The 23,992-nt window shown below is 48.9% G+C and overlaps 1 protein-coding gene across 1 annotated transcript in view; it reads right to left on the bottom strand.

Moving 5' to 3' along the window:
• Positions 1–21,854, bottom strand: part of GRIN2B (glutamate ionotropic receptor NMDA type subunit 2B) — a 206,986-nt gene extending 185,132 nt beyond the window's left edge. The window contains exons 1-2 of the mRNA XM_052774502.1: positions 21,710–21,854; positions 20,492–20,936 (exon numbers count right to left, since the gene is read on the bottom strand). The gene's annotated coding sequence lies outside the window, so the exon portion shown is untranslated. The remainder of the gene's footprint in view (positions 1–20,491; positions 20,937–21,709) is intronic.
• Positions 21,855–23,992: the final 2,138 nt, after the last annotated feature.

Genomic DNA, 23,992 nt, shown 5'->3' with positions numbered 1-23,992 from the left:
CTCCCCAAACCAGTATCAGCCCACAACCACCACTAGCGCCGGTGCTCATCCACACAGCCCCTCTAAAAGGCCATCTCCTTAGACATCATGCCTGAAAAGTCAGAGCACCACCAGACAACTGTACTTTGTACAAGTGAAACCTGCTGTTGTCCAGCACACTGAAGGAAGTGGAGGAAGGTCCTTGCCCCTTCTGCACTGTTCGCTGTGTCCCAGGAGACAATCTTCTGCCAGTACAGAAAATACCACCCCATATTGAAACCTTGCCTAGAGATACCCCCGCCCCGCTGCTTTTTTTTTCCCAACCTTCATTGGACTTTTGGTTTTGATGGGCCTCATCCCAGCACAGGGGGTGTCAGCCAGTTGAGTGGGCACAGCTGACACAGCAATCTGCTGCAAGCCTACAATAGGTGGGACAAGGGGACCCCAGGAGGATGGATGTGACCATGCTTCCAGTTGGATGACTGAGCCCAGACACTCTTCTCCTACAAAGGTTTCAGCCAAAAAGGGACTAAAAGGAAAAAGGCTGCCCCATAGTCACAGTCGCAGAACAGCGGGCACGTGCGCCAAGAGCAAAGCAGATAGCGCTTGCAGATAGACGAGCTGCATCATGGAGAAAGGGATGATAGAGATGCTTTCCCTTTCCTTGTCCTCAGGGTGCTTCCCTGAGTCAAGGGGTACCCACTCCCCAAAAAGGCCATCAGCCTGCACCCTCCTCTAGTCGTGTGTGCTTTTCTAAGGAGGTGGGAACGGTCGGTTAGATGCAGTCAGTGCCTCCACTCCTCCATCACAGGCTGACATCCATTCCAGGTGCAATGTACACAACCACACACCAGTGAACAATGATCAGAGAAAGAGGGGAAAAGCTAAGGGGAAGGAAACAGCAGGGCAGAGAAAGTGAGGACAAGAATGAAAGTGGAAAGTGAGGACAAGAATGAAAGTGGAAAGTGAGGACAAGAATGAAAGTGGAAAGTGAGGACAAGAATGAAAGTGGAAAGTGAGAGGAATGGTGAAAAGAGGAGATAAGGATGCAAGAGAGAGCAGAGAGGGTTACTTTGCAAGCAGTAGCTAAAAAATCTCCCAACGTTTACGGCAAATGATGCATGAAATACACTGTCAGGAATGTGATGCCCAGAACCTATTGCTGCTAAATATTTAATCTGATTGGCAGGGAGCTGTTAAAACCTCAGTGTCTGGATCTCAGGCTTCTACAGAGCAACAGGTAAAGTAAATACATCAACATGTAGTGATTCACCTTGGGTGCCATCAGCCTTTCCAACCTGCAGCATTGCACAGGAAAAAAAAGTTGTCAATAGATAACAACAGCAGAAACAGGCTACAGGAAAGACACAGCCTATGTACCTTGGCTCCCACTGCAAGCTAGAGACAAGTGGAAGGTGGATATGCTGAGTGTGTTCTTCAGAAATTGCAACACACTGCTGCAAAGATCTCATGTGATGCAGTTCATGCCTCTCAAGCACTATAAAGTCACACAGACTTTAGTGTACCGCTTATAGTGGTGCATTGGGGCTGCAGCTCTAACAGCCCACACTTCCCTGCATGTAATCCCTAAAGCCAATCTGCGAGCAGACCAAAGGCTGCCTCCAGCAATCAGCTTCTACCGCCCGTCGAGCATGAAGCAGGTCAGAACGTCCTACATATGCGTCTCCTAATGCCAGAACACCAGAGTCAGCAGGGCTGGCGGGGTGCATGCAGGTATGCAGCCCTTTGGGGTAGGAAACCTCATTAGCCAGTACTGCAGCATAGTGAGGGGACGGCAGGACAGCCAGCTGCTAGCAGTAGCATATACATGCATATGTTAACACATCCAGTGCAGGCTTCCACTTCGCTGACTCTACCCACACAACCTTCAGAGCGGCTGCTGTCCATGTCAGCTCTGGTGTCCCGCAGCTGGCATCTGAGCCGAGTCTGTGCGCCCAAACAGCCACTTCTTGGAGCTTTGCAAAGCAGAAGGATTATGTTTGGGCAAAGCTTTTGCAGTTTCACACTACAACTCCATTCTGACTCAGAGGCAAACCTGGCCACTCAGAGATACTCTGGGGAAAGAAACAGACTTTCTTCTTAATCATTTTGTATTGTTCAAACTCATTTCTAGAATGAAAGTGTTTAGGGGGTTTATTTATTTATTTAGGTATAACGTAACATTTTAAGTTTTCCAAAGCTAACTTAAAAGGTAGAAATATTCTGCTCTGCTGTAGAGAGCTCCAGACCAAGTTCCTCACCATCATACAATACACCAGCAACAGGAGTGCATTTCTGCCTAAGGACTCTACAGGTCCAGGGCATGTGGTTGACTCGCTGCACTGGCACTGACGAGTCACAAACTGCATAAGCCCAGTGGCTGCCTTCCAAAAATGAATAAATAGATAGATAAATACATACATAAGAAATGGAAAGTCATGACAAACATAGGGAAAAGCAACATGCCCCATACTTGTTTCACAGAGGAGATGGGATTTTACTGTATCCAAAACCCCATCTCACGCAGGACATCTGCAAATCTCACACTGGCTGCGGAGCCTTGGAAGTCTGGGATGAGGGCTTCGCAGGTAACACAGCACTGAGCACCAAGATCTTCTCTAGGCATAGATTTTGCAGGACTCATCATAAACTGGTATTCACCAGCATAAATCTCCCATCATATTCCCCATTCTGTATTTCTGGCTGCTTCCCTGTCCCTGTCACAGCTGTTCAAGGAGCTGACTTCATCAGAATATGCTTTGTGAAGTGCTTTTCTGCTCTGTACGATGCTTTTGCTTTATTTCTTTCAGTAAGTGCCAAACCACTGAAGAATGCCAAGGTTAGAGCTCTGAAAGTCAAGACCAAGTAAAGAGTAAGTATTCTTCTATGGCATCATCAGCTGAAAAGTCTCAGGGCACCTCACAAACACAAAAGAAAGTGTGACTTTTGAATACAGCTGTATGGTGTGCATGTCCATCATACCAGCTCACAGATGAACAGGTATAGCAAGTGATTTGCTCATGGACTCTGACAAACCCTGCTACTGTTTAAGGCTTGTCCAACCCCAGCTTGCCACGCTCCTGAGAAGGTACTGCCTGCAGCTGGCAAGGCAGAAGGGGATGTGTGCGTGCATTTCAGCCACTCCAGTCGACAGCCTGACACGATACCCTCAACCAGCAATGAAGGTGGGTTTGCCAGACCACTGAACTGCTGCAGGAACAAACTGCTGGGGCAGGGGAGGGAAACGACTTTGACCACAACTGTTGATTAACTGAATAAGAGCCAATGCATGGAAAATTCAGATATGGGAACCTGCTGACCTTCCTCCCATCTTTACCACGAGTCTTCCCTGTAGCCCAGCACAGCCCAGCCTCACTTGCATGCAGTGCTTCACCCTTTGCCTTAAAAGGTGCTCTTCTGAGTTTACAGCAAGAACCTCTTTCTCTAATCCTGGGCTCCTGTCACTCTTTGAACTCCCTCTTAAGACTGCCCAGGAACTAGCTGTGTGACTGGGACACAGTCAGTGTCATACAGGGAACTAAGCTGAAGCATTTATTTTACAAATGGCCCTCAGAACAGGTATCACAAAAAAACAAATTTAGGATGCTCTTCACATCAGGCTCAGCAGAGCCATTCACCCAGAGAGACTGGAGCCACCAGCTGACATACTGCACTGGCTCATGGCTCTGTTTCTTATCCTCACCTCTTCATGTCACTTGGAAACACGCTCAGTCTTAAAAGCGGATCAGGAAATTAACATTTCCAGGTATGGAATATCCTCCTAGCATCTGAAAATGGACTTTATATGAAAAAGCGTTCAGAATTTCTTAAGTACAGCTGGATGAGAAACACTGTGATAAGAGCTCTTGCTTCATGATATTTTCCCATGCCTGTCAAAACGAGGAGATATAGTACTGCACAGAGACTCTTTTTTTTAAAGCTAATCAGCAATTTCATACCTCAAAAGATATTCACACCGAAGGGGCAAAAAAACCAGCTAATCCACACTCTGCTGGAACTAGTTCCTCATCGCATTTTTTATAAGTGTGCATTTCATTTGTAGTCCCTCCATTGCAAAAGGCAGCATTCAAGCAGATCCATAATCAAAGAAGAAAATAAAATTAAACAGAAACATTAACAAACAGGTCCTGAACAAGTAACCTGCAAGGAAAAAAGCACCACAGCACTGGCTCATTTAGAAGCTCAACAGGCTTTTAAAGGCTATGAAATCTCGCTGAAACTTGATCAGTTTCCTGATGCCTGTGTCGCCCCCTGATAAGTGAGTGTCTAATGTCATCCCTGGGTATCTATACTCACGGCAATTCCACCACCCCCTCCTAGCCTCCTTGTCACCCAACACTTAAGCTTTCCTTCATATGGATCTTGGTTTTCCCAGCTTCAACCAAGGGCCTACTTTTTTCCAGATCTGCCCTTAGTGACTAAAGAGAATAATTGGCCCCTGTTCTCTCGTTATAACAGTCCTTTACGGATTTGCAGACAGTTTGGTTTCCACCCACAGTTATCTTTCCTCTAGACTGAACATGCCTGGCTCTCTTAGCATTTCTTATAGGACTTAGTGTCTACTGTTGTCTACCCCATCCCCTTGCTTGCTTCCCCTCCAGCCTGCAAACTGTCTTTTTAAAAACACTACACCCCAGCATGGATGCAACAGCACACAATCACAGCCAAAAGGACAGGGGGAGAAATGATCTACAGGTCCTGCAAATCAGTGGGGGAGGACTCCTGCGGGAACGCCACATGCTTTCACTCCTCTCCTGGAGAATTTTGGACACTCCTTGTAGCAAAGGTCCCAGAGCTACTTTCGTTCAGAGACTGCCATCACGCACACACACACCCCCCACCCCGGGAATGGTACTTTAGCCTCTGCCACCCTTCACAGCGGGAGCTGTGCTGTCTATTCAGTGCTTCCATTTGTTCAGTTTGCTGCTATTGTTTGGTTACAGCTACTTCTCCTTCGGTTCTGGTTAGGCTCCTACACAACTCCCCTAGCAGTGCAGACCGGGCATCTAACCAACAGCTGCTCCAACAGCACTAAACAATCCCTCGTTCTCTTTCTTTCTCCTCAGTGTTTACATTCTTAAGCACACACTTTAAGGCAGTCATCACATATCTCTCTTAATTGTCATTTGGCCAAGCTAAATGTAATTAGTTACTTTCATCTTCCCTCTTAGATCAATCCCTCCAGCACCTTAATCATTTTTGTTGCTCCACTGAATTTGTTCTAATTTGCTGCCATCTTTGGGGCACCAAGTTCTCCAGAAATGAGCTCAATAGCCTAGGTTCACTCAGACCAGGCACATAAAGAAAACATGACTAGAAACACGTAGAAAACATTTCCTTGCTCTGAGATGCAATAGTTCTGTTTATGCAATCCAGAAATCACATCAGCCTCTTTGCTGCCGCCTTGTATTGCGAGCCCATATCTCATTTGCTAACCGGTGTAACCCCAGTGTTATTTCTGGCATTACTGCTTTCCAGGGGTGTACCTCTCATCTCTGCTTTCTTTCCGAGTGCAGTCTGATTTTAACTCCTACTATTCAATTTATTATCCACTCTGCTAATCCCCAAATCCTATTCTGAGGTATGACTGCTTAGCCAGCTATATATCTCAAATCTCTTTGATTTCCAATGGAAATACTCTCACAAAGCAAAAGGCATGGGGTTTGTCATCAGAGTTAAGGTCAAGGCACATCCCTAAATTCACAAGACAATATGGATTTTTCACATGCCTGTCCCCAGCATCAGTCCCTCACTGAAAACTGCCAAAGGGTTTTCAAACGCTGCGGTTCAGCTTTGGTGGCATACCAACATTGTGCCACTGTGTGACGGCTTTGCATCAGTCCCTGCTGCTCTCAGAAAAAGCAGTGGCCCCTGGAAACCCGTGCAAGGCCCTGTGAGAACAACTGGGAGCACTGGGCAGGTACTGATTAAGCGTCACCCAAATGTACCGCTGCTGGGGAATATTTCTGTACGCTGCCTTTCTCCGTACACACCCTCAAAGTGGGCATGGCACCTTCCTAATAGCCCGTACATCAGCCTCCTCTGAACAGTGGTGTCAAAGGCTCCCCTCCTCCTTCATCCCAAAGAAGGGGGCTGGGGGTGGGTGGGAAGGGAGGCTTCTTCAAAGCCTTTCTGTGAGACATCATATTGGTGCAAAGCACCCCAGACGCTGCCCAAGCACTGGGCAGTCACAGAAGCAGGACCTGAGTGCAAAGAAGATTTTTTTAGGATGCAGAAGAAAAAACCCTTCCCCCTCCTCCAAACCTTGTCCCTCTGAAGTCTCCTCCAAAACTCTTTCCCTGCCCCCGTGCCCCCCCCCAGCTGCCCTACAGACACCAGAGCCTCCAACAGCTCCCAAACTAGGTCAAAGGCACGAGACAGGGTGGCTTTGCCCCCCAGCCATACCCATTGCCTGCAGGGCTGCCCTGACCCTGAGCTGGAGGTGATGGCATGAAGTCCAGATGGGCTTGTCCAGCCTGGAGGAGGGGGGAAGAGGATGGAGGAGCAAGGAGAAGGTGGGGTGCCGCAGGGTCAGGGGTAGATGGAGAGCTAGCCCTGGGCAGCGTCGGTGCATCACCTCCGCAGTTGTTCAGCTCTGTGGGGGAGATGCTGCTCAGCACAGTCCTGCTTCCACTAAGCCACAAGGCAGCTGTGGCTCAGCAGTGTCTAAATGAAGTGGGTCGGGGGTCCTTGCCACTGTGCCTCTGGCTGTGCCTGCTCCCCCTCTGCTCTGGGCCCCAGATGAAGGGGGACACATCTACCTGCACTGAGCAGGCTGTAGCACCAGTTTCCCTCTCCCCAGAAAACGGGAAAATAAAGCACTGGCTACTCCTTCCCACCCTCTCCCATGCATATGTACTGCTAGCGCAGGTAAATTTATGAGTCAGCTCTCTCAATCCCTCATGATCCAGGCTTTCCCAGGACCGGAATGCAATTTACTGCCAGTGAAAGTCCAACAAGCTGTATAAATCTGCCCTCCTGCCAGCACCTGTTCTCATCACCCCTTTCGGGCCACTTCCTCCTCACCAGCAGCAAGAGAAGGTCTTCTGCTTAACTTCCCAGTCTCATGTGCCAACAGAAAGAAGAGGCTTAGAACAACTCAAGTCACTTGAAAAGCCACAACGTGTGTGAATTAGCTGGATTTATGACAGTCACTAGCACCACCACAAAGATCCTCGCTACAAGTAACAGGATCAGTTTCAGCAGAGGGAAAACAAAGGGGGCTGAATGAAAGTACAAACTGAAGAGTACCCATCCTTTGGATGTTCAGAAAATGCAAGACAGCGCAGATGCACACATACATCTCTGCCCCATCTACGCTTCACACTTACTTGAAGCCCATGGGTTCTCCTTGCAGAAGACTAGTCCACAAGATCTTGGGATGCTTTTAGCCTGGAAAGACAGACCAGACCTATGCATGCATCTAGAGGAGAGGAGCTCCAGCCAAACCACCTGACCGTATCTGGTGGCACAGGCCAAGGATGGGCACTTTCTGCCAAATGCTGATCAGCATATACTAGACCAGCTCAGCCAGGATGGAGAAGGTCAGCTTGGCTTCAGCCAACTGGGAGCTGACTATAGCCAAGAAAAACCTTAGTGTGGCTCTTACCATCTTGCTCTAGCAAGCAATGAGGCAATTCTCAATTACACCTTCTCCAAGCCCTCCAGTTTTGCACCAAGGAACTCCAGCCACTCAGTGCACTGCAAGCACTGCTCAAAGTTGTATGGCTGTTCCCCAGTATGTTCTTCTATTTACTGGTATGAATGTATAATGTTTCATTTCCAGTCATATTAAGAGGCACAGCTTAACCTGCTGCTTCCAAGTGAAATTTGCCTTCCCTTTACATTGCTATGCTGATCTTTTCATTGAACGGACTATCTCTGGATGCTTTTATCAGAGTTCTGTATTTCTTTAGCTGGTGTAATAAACGTGGCATTTCAGTAAAGCCAAGGTTCAAGTTGAGTCTTTTGCATACGAACTTCTCTAAACCCCCAGGCTTCACCTAAAGAACACGTAGATTTGTCATATCCAGGAGGAGCATTGGACCAAACACTGTCTTTCTACCATCTCTTTTAAAGTTCACTAAATATTTAGACATCCTATAATAAAGGAAAGTAGGAGTTTTAAAGGGAATTTAGGTCTTTAACACTCTCTTTTTTCTCTCCCTCTGGATCTCCAACAGTAAAATCAAGTTCTATGATTTTCCATCAAGTTTTGTCCTGCAACTTTTAAACCATCATTTTACATTACTCTTTCAAAGTCATTCAGATTATGAGAAAACACCATTAAGTTGCTTTAAAAATCTCAAATTCTGTTCAAATGGAAATTTCAGCTATGCCAAATACAGCCATTTCAAGCAGTTCTTACCAGAGAGTCATTGACTTTTCTCCTCCAGGCACGGTCCGTGAGGATTTGGGGGAGGAAACTCGACACAACTTAATCTGATCCCAAAACTGAATGTCAACCAGATTCTATACTTATTGCTGTTTTATACTGCAGGAAAAGCAATACATTAGGCTATCAAGAAAACACCTGAAAACTTATACAGCAAAAGAAATATTGATGAATCTGTTGGTATCCTTAAAATCACGTCATTTAATGCTTCAAAACCACAAAATATTCAAATACAAAGACAAAAAAATAACACCCATTGTATGCAGCTAACATCAAGGATTTACGCAGCATTCACTGCAGGCATCAAAACAGCAACCTAGACACTACCTCAATAGCTCTTTAAGATGTTCCTCAGATGACAAAAGCGAACAAGTTTATAAACAATAATACCTTGAAATTAAGCTGATTCAAAGAAATATTGCAAGCCCTTGCGTCTTGTACCACAAAGCACACATCCAAAGTCAAGCCAATCCTTACCACAGCCAATGCCAAGATTCTGCCCGACTTCAAAGGGACAGCGGATCTGGCCTCTGGGCTGCAGCTGAACCCTTGTGTAGGTACACATCGTAATTTGCCCTGCCACAGTTGCTGAAGTACAGTATCACAGAAGACTGTCATGTCAGAGAAGATACACAGATTTCTGTATTACCCTGTGCATTTAAAAGGACACAGTTAGACTGCCAGGGCAAACCTTCTCTCTAATTTTGTTTTGTTTGATTTTTATGCTTCATCATGGAAGCAAGATTTTCTTATGAAACATCTGCCTTGGTGGAGATGGGCAATGCTTCTAAATGCGTGCAGGCAAAGACGTACGAAGATGTATAATTAAATGTCATTCTTACACCAGCTCCATCCTGGGACACAGTGGTTATAGAATAAGCAAGCCCTGGCCATCTCTCCTTAGCCTTCCTGCAGCATCCTGAAAGATAGTTCTCTGTGGGGTGTCAAGGACCTGCTCTATGATACCTGGTCACGTCAAGGGACCTCACGTGCCAACTTACCACTCTGGCTCGAAATTAAGGTCTGAGAAGTCCAGAGATCATGGCTAACCTGAGCTATACGGACCTTGCTTTTTCTTACAAATTCAAATCACGTTTGGGAACCATTTACATCAGACCCAGACTGAGGGATCTCCAGGCCTTCACGTTCAAAAAGGAGAGGGACTGTCAGGTAGCCAGTTTTCTTACAGTGGAAAAACGCAAGACAGAGGACTAGGGATTAGGAAACATTGGATTCCTCCTGGATCATGACTGTTTTCCAAACTGGGTGGTGAAAGAGGGATACTTTAATTCAACTCCTGCCTTTTCCAGCCCCCAACCCTGTACACACAGAGCAAGAGATAGACTTAAAAGCCTTCAGGAAGTTCATTTATGCAGGCTGCCTTTGTAGTCAATAGGGATTAGCTTCTCCAGAAGGTAAGCTGGAGCATATCAATTGGGCCCCTGCTCTACACTGCCCTTCGAAGGACCCTGTCTTTCTCCACTGACTCCCTGAAGATCCTCTGGAAACAAGTCTCCTGCAGCTAGTGTTAGCTTCTGGAAAAACTCCCCTTTCCATGTAGAAGTCAAACATCTCACCAAGCTTATAAAAGCAAATGTATAATGAACAACGAGGGGAGATATACCGAGGGATACGAACTGCAGGAATGAAAATCCCAAGTGATTTTAAAGATCTGGAGACAACTTTAAAGAGCTACCTGCACATTATAGGAAATGATAAAAATTTTCATTGAAGCAATAACTCTGGTTTCCTGTCACAGAGTCTCTGTAGTTCTCATCCCTCAACCTTTGTTGAAAAGCTTTTGCTTGAGGATCAGGTCTTTGTTCCATGGGAATTCACCTCCTCCTGTCACATTTTCTCCCACCTGGAGTCAGCACTGGAGCTGGATGCTAAATGAAACATTTTGTTGTCACTGGGAAATACAAATGCATCCAAAGCAGAACAAGAACAAACCTGCACTGCCTAATTTGGAGGGAGAATTAGCTCCTGTGTCTCCCGTATCTCAGAGGACTCCACAGCCTCTGGGCTATGGAGCCTGCTTCTCCATTTCTTTCATGCTGAAGTCATTTCCCTTTATATAAGTAATTACTTTATCTTGGGCCAAAGAAACAAACTACCTTCACAGCCCAGTCGTTAGAGCACTCCCTCTCCAGCACAATGAATAGGCATTTATATAAAGTAGAACAGCTCCAACTGGAAAAGCTCCAACTGAGAAAGCATTACTGCAGAGGACCCAGTAGTCTGGGCCCTCATGTTGGCTAGGACAGCCTCGGGGACAAGTCCCCACTCCAAAGTATGCAGAATAGGAATGCGTCACCCAAATCCCTGTTACTTTTCTGCTTACTGGGCTGCTAGCTATTCTGGGCTTTTCTCTGCTTTTTCATGAAAACACATCAAATGCTCTAATTAATTTCTGTGCAGAACTAGCAAAATCTATGAAATTAGTATTTTTTTTTTGTGGGGCAGTAAACCCATTTCCTACCATGTTCACTCCATTACAAACGTCTCCTGTCAAAAACCTTAATCACCATCTCTAACATCAAAAGCTGAAGTTAGGGATCTCTCCAAAAAGCTGTGAACAAGGAACATGATTTCACCTCAGTGTCCTAACAAAAAGAGTATTAAGGCGAGGCACGTCACTAACCAACATTCATCTCCTATTGTGTATCTCCTGGTTTCTGAAAGTTATTACTCCCTACAGTAAAAAAAAAAATTGCACAGAAAGGGTCGCTCATGTAAGATACCTGCTGTGGGCATCCAGCTTCTGCTTCAGAGAGCGATGAGGCACAGGCACTCAGCTCCTGCAAAGTTCTCTGAGCCCTGAAGTTCAGAGAGCCTTTTAGCCCCTTTACTCCCCATTGAAATGGTGTAAATTAAAAGCGGATAAAGCATGATCTTTGCAGTGCTCTCCAAATCCCTGGTTTGAAAGTTTGCAAACTTTCAAACCAGGTATTCAAAGAGAGCTTTCTGTAAGTCACTATATCTTTCAAGGCAGTCATCCCACAGCTATCCTCTTTTTCTAAGCTACTTAGTTTTTATCTCCTCCTGTTTAGAGTACAGGCCCCCCATCATGTAATGAAACGACTGCAATGTCTTTTCTGAGATTCCATTTATGCTTTTGTGGCATTTACCACTTTGTTACTTCCAGATGGAGTCTTAAAAGCTTCCTCCCAGAATACTCAAATACATGGTACCTCAAACCACATCCAAGCTGCTTTTGTACTTTGACTTTCAACGTTTCAGGACACTATCTTTGCAATTTTAATTATAGATAATATTCACCTTTTCAGTAATAAATTAGAGGGTAATTTCAAGTTGCATCAAAAACATGGAGAGCTGAAGAGAAGAGACTGTGAGAACAGATTATGTCATCCTGTCGCTTTCATTAGACTCTCCCTTGGGGATTGTCAGCCTCTGATGTTTCAGCTTGCCTCTGCTGAAACACGTCTGACACGAGGGAATCTCCCCCGAGACGCTTAGGCCACTGACTACAGCAGCCAACGATAACAGAGAATTATAACAGAGAAGAGAGACAAGTGCAAGGATATGCAGATCCCTCCCGTGTACTTTCCACACAAGCGTATGCCTACGTGCAAGTAGCTGCGAGCCAGTGTATTTTTGTGCACGTCCTCTGCCACAATGCACTTCACACGCATTTCTCAGCAGAGTCCTGTGACAGAAATCCCCCAGCAATCCAGTGACGTGCAATTAACTAACATCCCACTTTACCTGGCACAAAGAGATTCACAGCAGCAACCCTTTCTCCATCCTCCTCCTGGAGCAGCTGGCAGCATCCCTACACCTTTCCATGCAGCGGCAGAGCCATTCTTCTCACTGCACAGGCTTCAAAACCACCTGCCCCCAGATACTGTGAAGATTTAGGGTTACCCTTAGAATCAGAGCCAGCTTTAGTCTCCTAGCAGATCTTCTGCAATCCATTTCCAGGCAGTATTCATTTAGGGCCTTCACCTTTCACATTCCAAACATTGACTATGTATCTCCAGGACCTCATTCCCAGCAGAGGATGCTCAGAAGTCCCATATGATAGAGGGAAACCACAGTCCCTTGTTATGGCAGACTACAAGCTCTCACCTACCCATATCCGCCTGTGTCCTGTTCATGGCCCACAGCTGGAGGCAATGCACAGCCACTGTTATCTTCAGCTATCATTAGGCTATTATGCCTATCAACTGAAAACAATTTTCTGTTCATTAGGCAATCAGCTGTGATGTAGGACATGGCATTTGTGCTAGTAAATTATCAGTGGGTTCATGACACCAAATCCTATCTGTCTCAGCTGGCTCCTAATAACCATCTCACCTTCTAGTCTGTTTTGAAATAGTGAGCTTAATAAGTTTTACATTTGTTGCCTTTTGCAAAATCCTCCAAAGTCTTCAGAGGTCATACATGCAAGAAACTACATCCATGTGATAAGAGTTGTGCATATTAGCTCCTCAACAGTGCATGGCAACTCTAACTAAGAGATTAGGAGAAGAGGTAAAATAAAAATGTTAAATCCAAGTATAATAAAAAAGAGAGCTTATCAGTGTAATTTCCTCCATTTGAGTTTGTCCTGGACACCTGTATAGAAAACTCCTGATTCTTACAAAAAACACCAGAGGTCAGGATTACATTCCTGTTGCTCTGCTAAAAAAGTGTAATCCACCAGCAAGGTTGTACCACTATCCCCACTTCTGCTGATGTGCAGGAGGATATAAACTGGCATAGGCTTTAGACCACACAGCACCTTCCCAATGCTGGCCAAACTGACAGTCTCAAAATGGCACTTTCAGCCCTCTCAGCTACCACCAGGAGAACCTGTACTGACTCAAAGCAGGGAGAGCCCTCTCTGAACGCATTAACAGAGCTGCCCATTCAAACCCCAACCATGCACAGGAAGCTCCTCCAACTCAAAGCACAGAGAGGTGCAACTGTGAAGGCTGGCTAGTGAAGTGATGATTCTCAGAAACCACGATGCTCGTGGCTCCCCAAATCACCTTTTATCTTCTGGAAGCAGCAAAGGTGAATTTTGTTTAGAACTCCTGTTTAGAAGGCACCTTTAAACTGTACCTCATCTTGCAAGACAAAAGAATGTTATTGTGAACTAGCATGGTGTGTATTTTCACATTGTTCAGTATGTGATGATATGTCACCTCCCCTCGCAGTATCAGGTTTTGGCACACTAGCTGTTCAGATGCTGTGATAGTGTAAAACCTTGAAAGCAATGGCTACAGACAGGTGAAGCTTCTTACTGAAAGGGACGTGGTCTCAATCTAGAACAGCCCAACTTATCCCAGGATTCAAGAACTGCGCCTATGAATGCTAAAGCATCGTTCACACGGGACAGGTTTGTAAGTCTCTTCTGCACAGATTTCTATACTGAAGCTTTAGCCATCCCCCAGGACAGGACGCACTGTCACAATGTACCAGAGGTTTTGAAAACTAGACATCTTTGGGGAACTCCTGATATGCCTAAGCTGTGCCACCAGTCAACACCATCATGTTGACTCCTACAGGTACCATATGAGATTTGGAGCACAGGGCCAAGCCCACTCAGGTGAGGAGGGTTTCCCCAATGGGACAGTCAGTCCCTCCCTCCTGCACACAGAACAGATGGACCTCATCATCTTTCTTCCAAAGTTGTTTGGTTAGGCATGCAAATATCATGACCTACAGTTCACTGGAGACAGACTTTATTAGATACAAAATCCTGATAGTTCCAGCACCTACATCCAGCTTTAAATATCTTCAGTCACAGCCGTTCTACCACGTCTATCAGCATCTTCTATTGTCACTAAACCATTATTGCAGTAAACATTTAATTTGATGTTTAATCTGTATTCTCTCTGCTTCATCTTAAACTCATTTATTTCCTGATCTGTCCTCGGTGACTAATGAGAATAATTGGCCCCTGTCCTCTTTCTGTAATAGTCTTTTATGTATTTGCAGACAGTTAGGTATCCACCCACAGTTGTCTTTTCTCCAGACTGAGCCTGCCTGGCTCTCCCAACATTTCTTTACAGGTCTTGTTTTCTCTATCTGTGATCATTGTCTTTGTTCACTCCCACACACTCTCCCCTGTCCTTCCCCCTCTTAGAATTGCAGCCCCCAAACAGAATGCAGTTATCTAAGCAGGGCTTAACCACATCTGTAAATAGGTGTTAGACACACTATTTCACCATTTTGAACAAATGAGGATTGCATACAGAGCTCACGCATGGGCTGGACAGCAGGACCAGTAGAGGACGGTGGTAGCTAGAGTGATTCATTTCTTGATCGGTGGTTCAAATCCAGATTAGGAATGTAGTAAGCAAGAACTGTTCCCATTTCACAACTAGATAGCCACACACAGATGAGGTAGTGTAGGCTGACTGCTACCTTGAGAAGTAACTTACGAGTTTGTCACATGGAGAGTTAACGACATGAGCTCCTACGTGCCTAGCATGCCAGGGATGGGCGAGTGACAGAATAATGTCCCACGGATTATTCAGGTCAGATAAACTGGTGGCCCCACACCTGTTTTGGTGGATGAGCAATCAGCAGAGACAAGCCACCAAACAGACCATGAAGACCAAATTCCCGTTTTTCCCCTAAAAGTGTTTCTTCCCTATAAATGTTTCAACACGGCCATGCACACCAATATTAATGACACTGTATGTGCTCTGGGAATATAGAAACATCTTCAGTATTCAGAGATGGCAACCTAACATTTCACCTGAGACACTTTCAGTGACTCTTTTCAGTTTTGAACCTTCCTTGTAGATGGGGTTAGAGGGATAGGGAGTGAATGCTGCCGAGGTCTCAGCTTAGTATCCGTTTCACTCTGAGCCAGTAACCACACTCTCATTCGTATTTCTCTTTTTCCCCAGACGCTTAATCAATCCATCTATAGTAGTGACTCTGAAACATGGTCTTTGATTACTTGTGTTAGAAAGGGAAGAGAGCCACTCAGCATATTTTACAGTCTGCAAATACCCTCTGTATTAGGAAGTATCAGCCGACAGTGAGTCTTAGAACACGTACCCTTTCCCTCTCTCATTTTTAGTGGCCCTCAGTACAGAAAAAGCAGTATTTTTATTCCCCTCACATTAAGTATATTCAGAGTACGTGTAAAAATTAAAGAGAAGGCAGTCCCTCCTCCCGCCCAGAGCCAGTGTTCTCTCCGGCTTCTAAGAAAACACTAAACAAAAAGCAGCCTTGCCTCAAGAGGTCCAAATTAGCCATGGTTTGAAATGACTCGATCGCAGCACAGTTTGCACACTGCCTAGTGCCGCGCACTTGTTTCTGAGCGCATAGAGAGGTTTTTTTCTCTGCAGTTGACCTCAGGCGCATGGAGGTACACTGCCTAGTTTGCGCAGATCACCACCATGCACTTGGTCGACTTTTACACATACCAGTTCACACACCAATGCACGATTCTAGCTGGGAGCTGGTGGTTTGCGGCTTAAGGAAGCCATCAGCTCTTGAACTATAAAGGGTGGGTTCGTTTGGAAATTTTTTTTCCCAATGTGAAAGGTAACTTTGACATTTAACCCAGCTGGGTCAGTCTCCTGGTTCGCAGGCAGTTAGCACCATGCCACTAATTTTGCCAGAGCAAGCGCCAGTCCATACCTGCCAGGAACCTCCTCTCCCGTCTTCAGATGAACAGACAAGCAAGATGGGTAAGTCAGAGGGATGATGGAGCCCCCTCCGTGGCTGGAGAAATGGTCTTTTTAGTTCCCGTTATGACGCACTTAGCTGAAGCAGAAACATAAGGCTCAGAAGAAGGGACAAGGCAGTGGTAGCAGGAGGGCCATGCTTAGCTTTAAATATCTTATTTTCCTCTGGTTCCCGTTCCACATATTTCAGTGCTGCAATCTTCAAACTGCCATTTCATCTTATGCAGGGAGGCACCCAGGGCAGTAGCTAGTCCGTCTGACTGCGGCGAAGCAACGAAATGAGTAAGTTGATTCACTGTGGTTTAAAGAATTCTTGTGGACGAGTGGGTGGAGGACAGATCAGGGTAATAGCAGATAACTTATCAGCCATGTTTCTCCCAATCACTCCCTGCTTTTCTATCAAGTATAAATATATCTCGAAGAAGGCTAATCACAGAATCGCAAGAGCCAGGCAGTCCTAGAGCCCCGATGTCAGGCAGAGCGGATACTACCAGCATCCCGTTGTAGATTACCTAATCACAATACATGGAGCCATCTCTCTCAAACAGATCATCTAGTCCATCTCTCCTATTAACTAATCCATTTATTTGTGATAAATTGCAGCTTACACAAAGAAAAGAAAAAAATTTTTTAAAAACCCTCTGCATATTCTCCAGCTGCAAAAAAACTCTCTTTCCCCACTTCCTACCAAGCCATGCTGATGAGTACAGGCAGAGTAGAGCTGTGGCCACCCTAAAGGCTGAGAAGATTAAATCTCTAGGGACCAGCCCTCAGTCTGGACTATCTCACAGGCAGCTTTTGCACATCCTAAGGAGCAAAAGACAGGAGTGGGGAACGAAGCCCATTGCAGAGACAAGCAGTGCTGTCTGTACAGCACCCCCATCCTCTGCCAGCTTGGGGGAATGAGAAAACAGCACTGGGAATCAAATCCAGACCTCCCACATGGTACTGCAGAGACACCGATTCCTGGTGCCAGCCCAGGCAACGCAAGTCCGGCGTGGGAATCCAAGCGCAGCTCCACGCGCTAGCGCAGAATGGCTTTGGCACTGGAGACGAGGTCCACCTGCTCTCTTCCAAACCAAGCACAAGAAACAGCCCCAGCTGAGCTCCAACAGCAGATGGAACACAGAATTTATTGTTGCCACCTTTTGCCCCTGTAGGTGAGGATTTGGGGATGGGGTCCTGGTTCATAGGTTGATAGAGGTTTTATACAGGGGCAGTTGGTAATCCAAAATGGGGATAAAACAAGTCAATGCCTAAATTATCAGATGGAGATGGAGGGTTGGGATTTTTGCCCCTGCTCTGTATTTTCCATCTCTCCATGGTCTCTTCGTGCTCTTGCATGCACGGGTACAACATAAAACTCAGCCATTCAACACAGGTTGATGAGAACCTGCCCAGATCAGGACGGCTGGGGGCTGCTCCTGACACCTTCCTTTGCCCAGCTATGGTCTCGCTGACAAAGGGATTGCAAGAGGCACCAGGACTGGCGCAGGCTGAGCTGGGCTGGTGCAGCAGGTGTGTGTCACCGGATCAGAGCCCAGGGTCCCCGGGAAGAGGAGTAGCGGCTAGCAGCTTTGACCATGCTTCTTTCCTTTTCCCTGCTGAGATCGGCCCCTGCGTACCAAAGGCAGAGCCAAGAGGAAGCTGACGCGGGTCTCACCACTCCCCACACTGTTTCCCCACTCCGCCCTCAACCTGCTCCATCCTGTCCCAACCCTCTGAGACCCTCACCCAGGACTTGGAGACAAGCTGGTCTGGTGGGGGACCAGAGAAAACCAGGATATGCAGAGGCGACAAGAACAGCTGCTTTGGGGCAGCGTGGGTGAGCGCTTGAATATCACCCATACCCACACCTCCCCTTTTACAGAGCACCCTGCACCCACACACACTGCTGCTCTCTCCAGAGCTGCGGTTGGGGCACACCAGGTCACCCCACATCCCAGGGTGCCGTGCCCCTGCTCTGCTCCCCAAGGCCTTGGGCAGTGTGGCAGCACTGGGGCCGCATGAGCTGGGGGTGTTGCATACCCAGCCCTCCCTGCCTGCCCAAGGGGCAGCTCAGGGGGACCAGCTGCTTCCCCTACACTGCTTGCGAGGCCTGAGGTAGCTGTGCTTGATGGTGGGAGGGCAATATTAGAGGGCGTCTCCTTCTGCCCATGCTGGACCTGGCAGGGAAGATGAGGAAAAGTCCCAGGTCAAGGTAGCAGCAAGAGAGTCTGGGAGGTAAAGGCAGGATGAGGATGCGGGCCCATGCTCCCTGCCCCCACAGCTGAGCACCAAAGCTGCAAGACCCCTCTTCAACTCCCATCCACCCTGTTCTACCTCTCCCCAAACCTGGCCCAGGTCATGGCTGGGAAGGGCCGCGGCAGGGATGCAGCACCCGTTTGGGCCCAGTGCCCTGCAGGCAGCCATGGCGGCTGTGGCAGGCACCGGGCGGGCAGTGCTGGGCACCGCTCCCCAGGGGAGCACACAGCCCAGCCCGGCTGCCGGGGGCTGCCACCCTTGCCAGACACCCAAGGCAACTTTGCCCTCTGCCTGCAAAACCCGGGGCGGGGGGGCAGAGGTGCAGGGGCTGAGCCGGGCTTGGCCAGCATCTGCCCTCCTCTACCTTTGCCAGGCATCCCCCCCGGGGCTTGTGCTTTTAGGGCCTCTCACGGGTAAATGAGACCCAAGGAAGGGGGCTACAATCCCCCACCCCGGACGCTGCTGGGGTCCCAGGTGGATCCGGCACCAGCCGGGAGCTGCAGGGCCTGAGAAATTCCTCCTGAAAACGGGAGGAAGGCTCCCACACACCCTCCTCCCCGCACAGGTAAACTTTCTACTCCCACTTGCGGAGGGAGCGGGAGGGAGGGAGCGCTCTGGCAGGGAGGATCCAGGCGCGGATAAACCCTGGGAAGCCTTAGATATTTATAGAAGCACAGCCAGAATATGGCAGGAAAGGTGGCTCTCGACGGGGAACCGCTCCTGGTTTTTAACAATAGCCCCTCAGAAACGTGGGAAAGAGCCACTAGATGGAACAAGGCAAGGGAGGGGGTGGGAGCGGCGCACCCCCGCCGCAGGATGCTCCGGGTGCCTCAAGGGCTGGGGGCCACCGCCCCGGCCCCCAGCTCGCCCAGCAGCAGGGCTGGGGGGGGGGGCGGCCCCCCTCCTTCCTCCTGCTGGGGGGTGAGCCCCTCGCTCGGTATTGCCTCCCCCTGCCCACTGCCAGGCCTCCGGTCTGCTGTGGAGATGAGAGGAAGGGGGGGCTGAGGGTGAGGGTAAGTGTGGTGGGGGTCGGCCCCGGGGTGGGGGGGGTGCAGCAGCTCACCCCTGCCTCTCCCCCGGCGTGGGGGCGCGCATCCCCACGCGTGGCGGGCGAAGCGGCGTGGCAGGCACGGGCTGAGGCTTAAAATAACGCCGAGAGGTTCAACACCTTGTGCCCGGCACTCCCGCACACACCTCCCCCCCCCCGCCCCCCCCCCCCCGGTGCTCCGTTCCCTTTGTCTTGCCACCATCTTACGGAAAAGACTCACATGTCACGTTACGGTCGGGATGCACTGGTGTCTCTCGCGTATCTACAGCCGAGCAGCACGATAGCCATTTTGCATCCCTCCCAAGGGGGCTGGGGAAGGGGCTGCCTGTGTGGGGAGGCGGGGGACAAGGCGCGGGAGGGGAGGGGGACAGCAGAGAGGGGCCACGATGCCCGCTGACAGCACCAGGGGGACGGGAATAAATTAAAACCCGTGAAGTTGCCCAAATACTGCGCCTCGTAGGTTCAGGTTAAGTCTCTTGACGTGCCTGGACTTAAAATAGCCCTTCACCTCCACGCAAGCAGGCGCACTCGCCCCGGCGCTGGGCGGGCTCCTGCCGCGGTGCCTGGGGCGGCCCCGGCCCCCCCCGGGGCCCCGGCCCCGGCCCCCGCGTTAGGCCGCTCACGACCGAGAGGCCGGCGTGGGTTTTAAGTAATGCACCACCCTCCTCGGCAACAAGCAGGTTTCCTATGTACTGTTATTCCTAACGAGCTCTATTTTCACATCAAAGCATGACGAGGAGCCGCTGGACCGGTGGAAAGGCAGGCAATTTGCGGATGGATGGATGGATGGGAATTATCGTCGTTCTCACCCCTGCCCAAAGCCGTGTTCCTCCTCCCGTGTCTCTCCCGACCCCACCTGCCCACCCCAAAAAAAAAAAAAAAAAAAAAAATCACAAGGGACTTTCCCCCAATTCACGACGCGGTATGTAACTCAAAGCATCCCCCTCGCCTTCTCTTCATGTCCTATGTGACGAGCCAAGAGGGAATCAACATGTCTGGTGAATGATTCCTCCTCGGTTTTTGCTGTATCTGCTTCTAAGAGCAGCATCCCTAAACCTTTTGTTCTACCATGAGTGGTCTTCCCTGGGCAAACCCGTGTACCAAAATGAGCTGCCAGCAAAATCACAGAAACAGGAATTTCCCTACCTTGGTTTGTAAAAGCAGAACCTCTAGACGGACAGATCAAGGGAGAGAGCATGTTGGGAATGTCCAGTCTCCTCTTCTTGCTTGCATATCCACATAAGAAGAATAAGGGTCGGGGGCAAACCTGGGGGAATGAGTTTAAAAAAAAAAAATCCTATTTGGCTGTAAAAAAAATAGAGGATTCTTTGTGGCAATCTTGCGTCTTGAAGTGGTGCAAATTCAAAAGCCGGAGAGAATCACTTCAGAGGATACTCGGCGCGAGTGGTGAAGATCGTCAAATGCAGGTTCCAGTGTAAGCATTCCTTTCGCCTTTTTAATGATTATTCTTATAATTATTCTTTTTTTTTTTTTTTTTCCTGGAGCCCTAGTGGAGGAGGTTGTGTTTAAAGCAACTGGAGGTCGGTGCTGTTCTTCTGTGAAGCATGATTATCCTCAAAGCGTCCCCTTCCTGAAGGGAAAAATAAGCATCAATTTTGTATTAGAGGGGTCTGAAGGGGATAAAAACCGCTCCCCAACAAAGACATTAATATATTGAGAAGAAAGGGAGGCAAAACGCATTTCCCAACAGTGCACACAATCGGAATTAAAAAAAAAATTAAAAAAAAAAAAAACCAGCTGGCACGAGTCTATAAATAATTCAGATACGGGCTGACTACACCATTCCCGGGATAGGCATGCATACGAGACGGGAAAGCGGGCGCGATGTGAATCGCGGAGAGAAAGCGAGCTCCCCCCCCCTCCGCGGCCCCCTCCCCACGCACGCACAGCATTTCGCCCACCCCCGGGCCCAGCCCCCGGAGGGCTGGCGAGGGCCGTGCCCACCCCTCTGCAGTGCTGCCGGCACCACTGCCCGCCGCGCTCGGCTCAATGGGCAGCGCGGGGCGCGCAGCCGGGCGCACACGCACTGCCACGGGGGGGGCTGCTTCACCTGCGACGTGGCCGGTTTGCACTACGTGCCCCCCCCCCCCCCATCGCCCCCGGGGAACACAACCCTTGGCTCTCTGGGGTTTGGGTTGGGCTCTTTTTTTTTTTTTTTTTTCCCTAGGTGTGGGTTGATGGCTGGGGGTCTCTCCCCCCCCCACCTCCAGCACATGCGGACAGGGTTTAGAGCGATCATTTATTTAATGAACTCGCAGGTATTTTTTTCCTTTCCCCTCCCATCTCGCACAGAAAACAATTCACACTTAACAGCTGTCATAAAATACAGACCCACATACATACCAGCAAATCCTGCTTCAAGCACTCGGGCTGCTCTGAGCAGCTACTGCCCCCCTCTCTCCCTGCAAGGCTGATCCATCTCAGACATGCTCAACTTCTTCAGTCTCTTCTCTCATACTGCCAGGGTAGGAGATATGGGGCGGGGAGGGGGAAGTGTTCACAGCATCATCCTAAAAATACATTTAAAAAAAAAAGAAATCCTCTGCAATATAAAAGCTCCGAGAATGCTTCCCGGAGGTGGAGAAAGCACGGGAAGGTGAACTAATAAAGCAGCTTAATGATTAATAATAATAAAAGATACACGCGGAAAATGGTGGGGAGGGGGCAAAATCAAGGCTTCGGGGGGGGTGGCTGTGCGAGTGAGCAGTGGGGAAAACGGGGGGAGAGGAGGAGGAGGAGGAGAGACCATGCAGGGAACGGGAGATCAACCCCTCCCCGCTGCCGGAGGGGGCAGGTCGCAGCCTCTGACTCCCGGCGGGGGCGAAGGGGGAGCCCGTGCCGGGGGCGCCGAGCCGCGGGCGGCACCGGTGCCTGCTGCCGGGGGGGCCGGGGCCGCAGCCGCCGGGGCCAGCTCCGCGCAGCTCCGCGGGGACCGCCCGGGGCTCCCTGGGTCCGGCCCCCCGGGACCGCCACCCGCGCGGCTGGAAGCGACCGAGAGAAGGAATGCTTTAAAAAAAGATATACATTAACAATAACCATAAAACAGTAATAAGGAGAAGAAAGGAACAGGCGCCCAGCCAGCAAGCAGGCAGCGGAATTGGATCTGAACGAAAAGAAACAAGTGAGAGCGGAGATAAGGCTAATATCCAAATTGGATACTCCACAATTAAGCCCGGTGCTTTAATTGCTATTCTCAGAGCCCCCTGGAAGCTAAGCAACGTGAAATCAGTCGGAACAGAAAGCAACGTGCGTTTGCACATTCCTCCCTGCCCGCGGGTGTCTGCGCCCTCGCTACCCACGGTGCTCTCAGCCTCACCCCTGCAGTGCGATCCGCTCTGTGGTCACGGATCCGTCCTTGTCCCCTCCCACGCCTGGGTTTAGCTCTGGGTGGCCTGAGCAGAGCGGAGCGCACCCGCCTGCTCTCCGCATACTGCGAAGGGGCCCTAGGGGAAGTCTCCCCCAAACCAACGCAAGCCAGAGAGGATAACAAGGCAGAGCCCCTCCAAGTGGGTGCACCAAGTGCACCCTTCAGGATACGTAGTCACTCCAGGGCTGCAAACGCCCACCCTGACACTGGCTGGGTCTTGCTCGGTAGGAGGTTTGGAAGGGCTCAGCCAGGCCTTGGTGACCCCCCAGAGACAAAAGCGATGACGGAAGCCCTCCCCATGCTGCCCTGCCAGCTACACTTGTCCTGCAGGAAATCAGACCCCAGGCCCAACACCAAGTGCTCTGCTTCGGTGCTGATGCAGGCTGCGTTGTCCAGCCTTTGCATCCCTCTCACTGAAAGGACCCTCAAGGAAATATACCATACCAAGCACCATACCAAGGAAAACGTGGTAGCCTGTACCTACCTAGGCACGCTGTGTCCAGGAGCAGTGAGGAAGGCACCCCTCAAAAGACGGGCAAGGAGGGCTGGATCCCACATGCCAAAGAGTTGTGTTCCAGCGAGCAGCCAAGCACTCAGTGCTAGCCCTTTGTTGCAGGTATGTATTTGCAGGGCAAAACATGGATATGGCCAAGGCTCCTGAGGGAAGAAAGCCTCCTGAAAGCACCACAGCAGCTCCAGACCCTCTCTCAACGCCCAGATCCTGCCAGTTTGTACCTCAGAATCCATCCACACGGTTCAAACAGGGTTTGCTGGTCTGTAAGGGAGGTTATGGATGGCAATGTGGCTGTAGCATCGTGTGCATATATATCAGTATGTCATCTGGAGCTTGAATGAATTTCTGTATCCATGTACAGTGGGTGTACAAGGGTATTTTTTATGTAGCTGCAGTGACCACAAGCAATACCAATCTGTGCTTGAGCTCCTTGCCAAAAGCAGACACCAAGATTTTAATTTCGACAGCCAGGATCTTCCTCAGGGTGCTGGTAAGGTCTGTTCTGTTAGAAAGATTTTCACAACATTTTTAGGCATGCTTAAAAAAAGTGACTATGATCTTTTTCATTCTAATTTCAGTAAAAATGGAAGACATATTAGCCAAAGCCTGAAGTAATCTGAAATTATCTCAGAACAGTTGGAGGAAAGAAATGTAGAGTGATACTTACATACAGAAGTTGCTAATAGCTGAAGAGATTAGTCATTTGACTTTCCCATTCCTGTCACTGATAATAGTGATACAAGAA

The sequence above is a fragment of the Harpia harpyja genome, chromosome 23, assembly GCF_026419915.1.
Source record: "Harpia harpyja isolate bHarHar1 chromosome 23, bHarHar1 primary haplotype, whole genome shotgun sequence".
In the NCBI taxonomy this organism is placed as follows: Eukaryota; Metazoa; Chordata; class Aves; order Accipitriformes; family Accipitridae; genus Harpia; species Harpia harpyja.
This window is presented reverse-complemented; position numbering and strand designations above follow the sequence as displayed.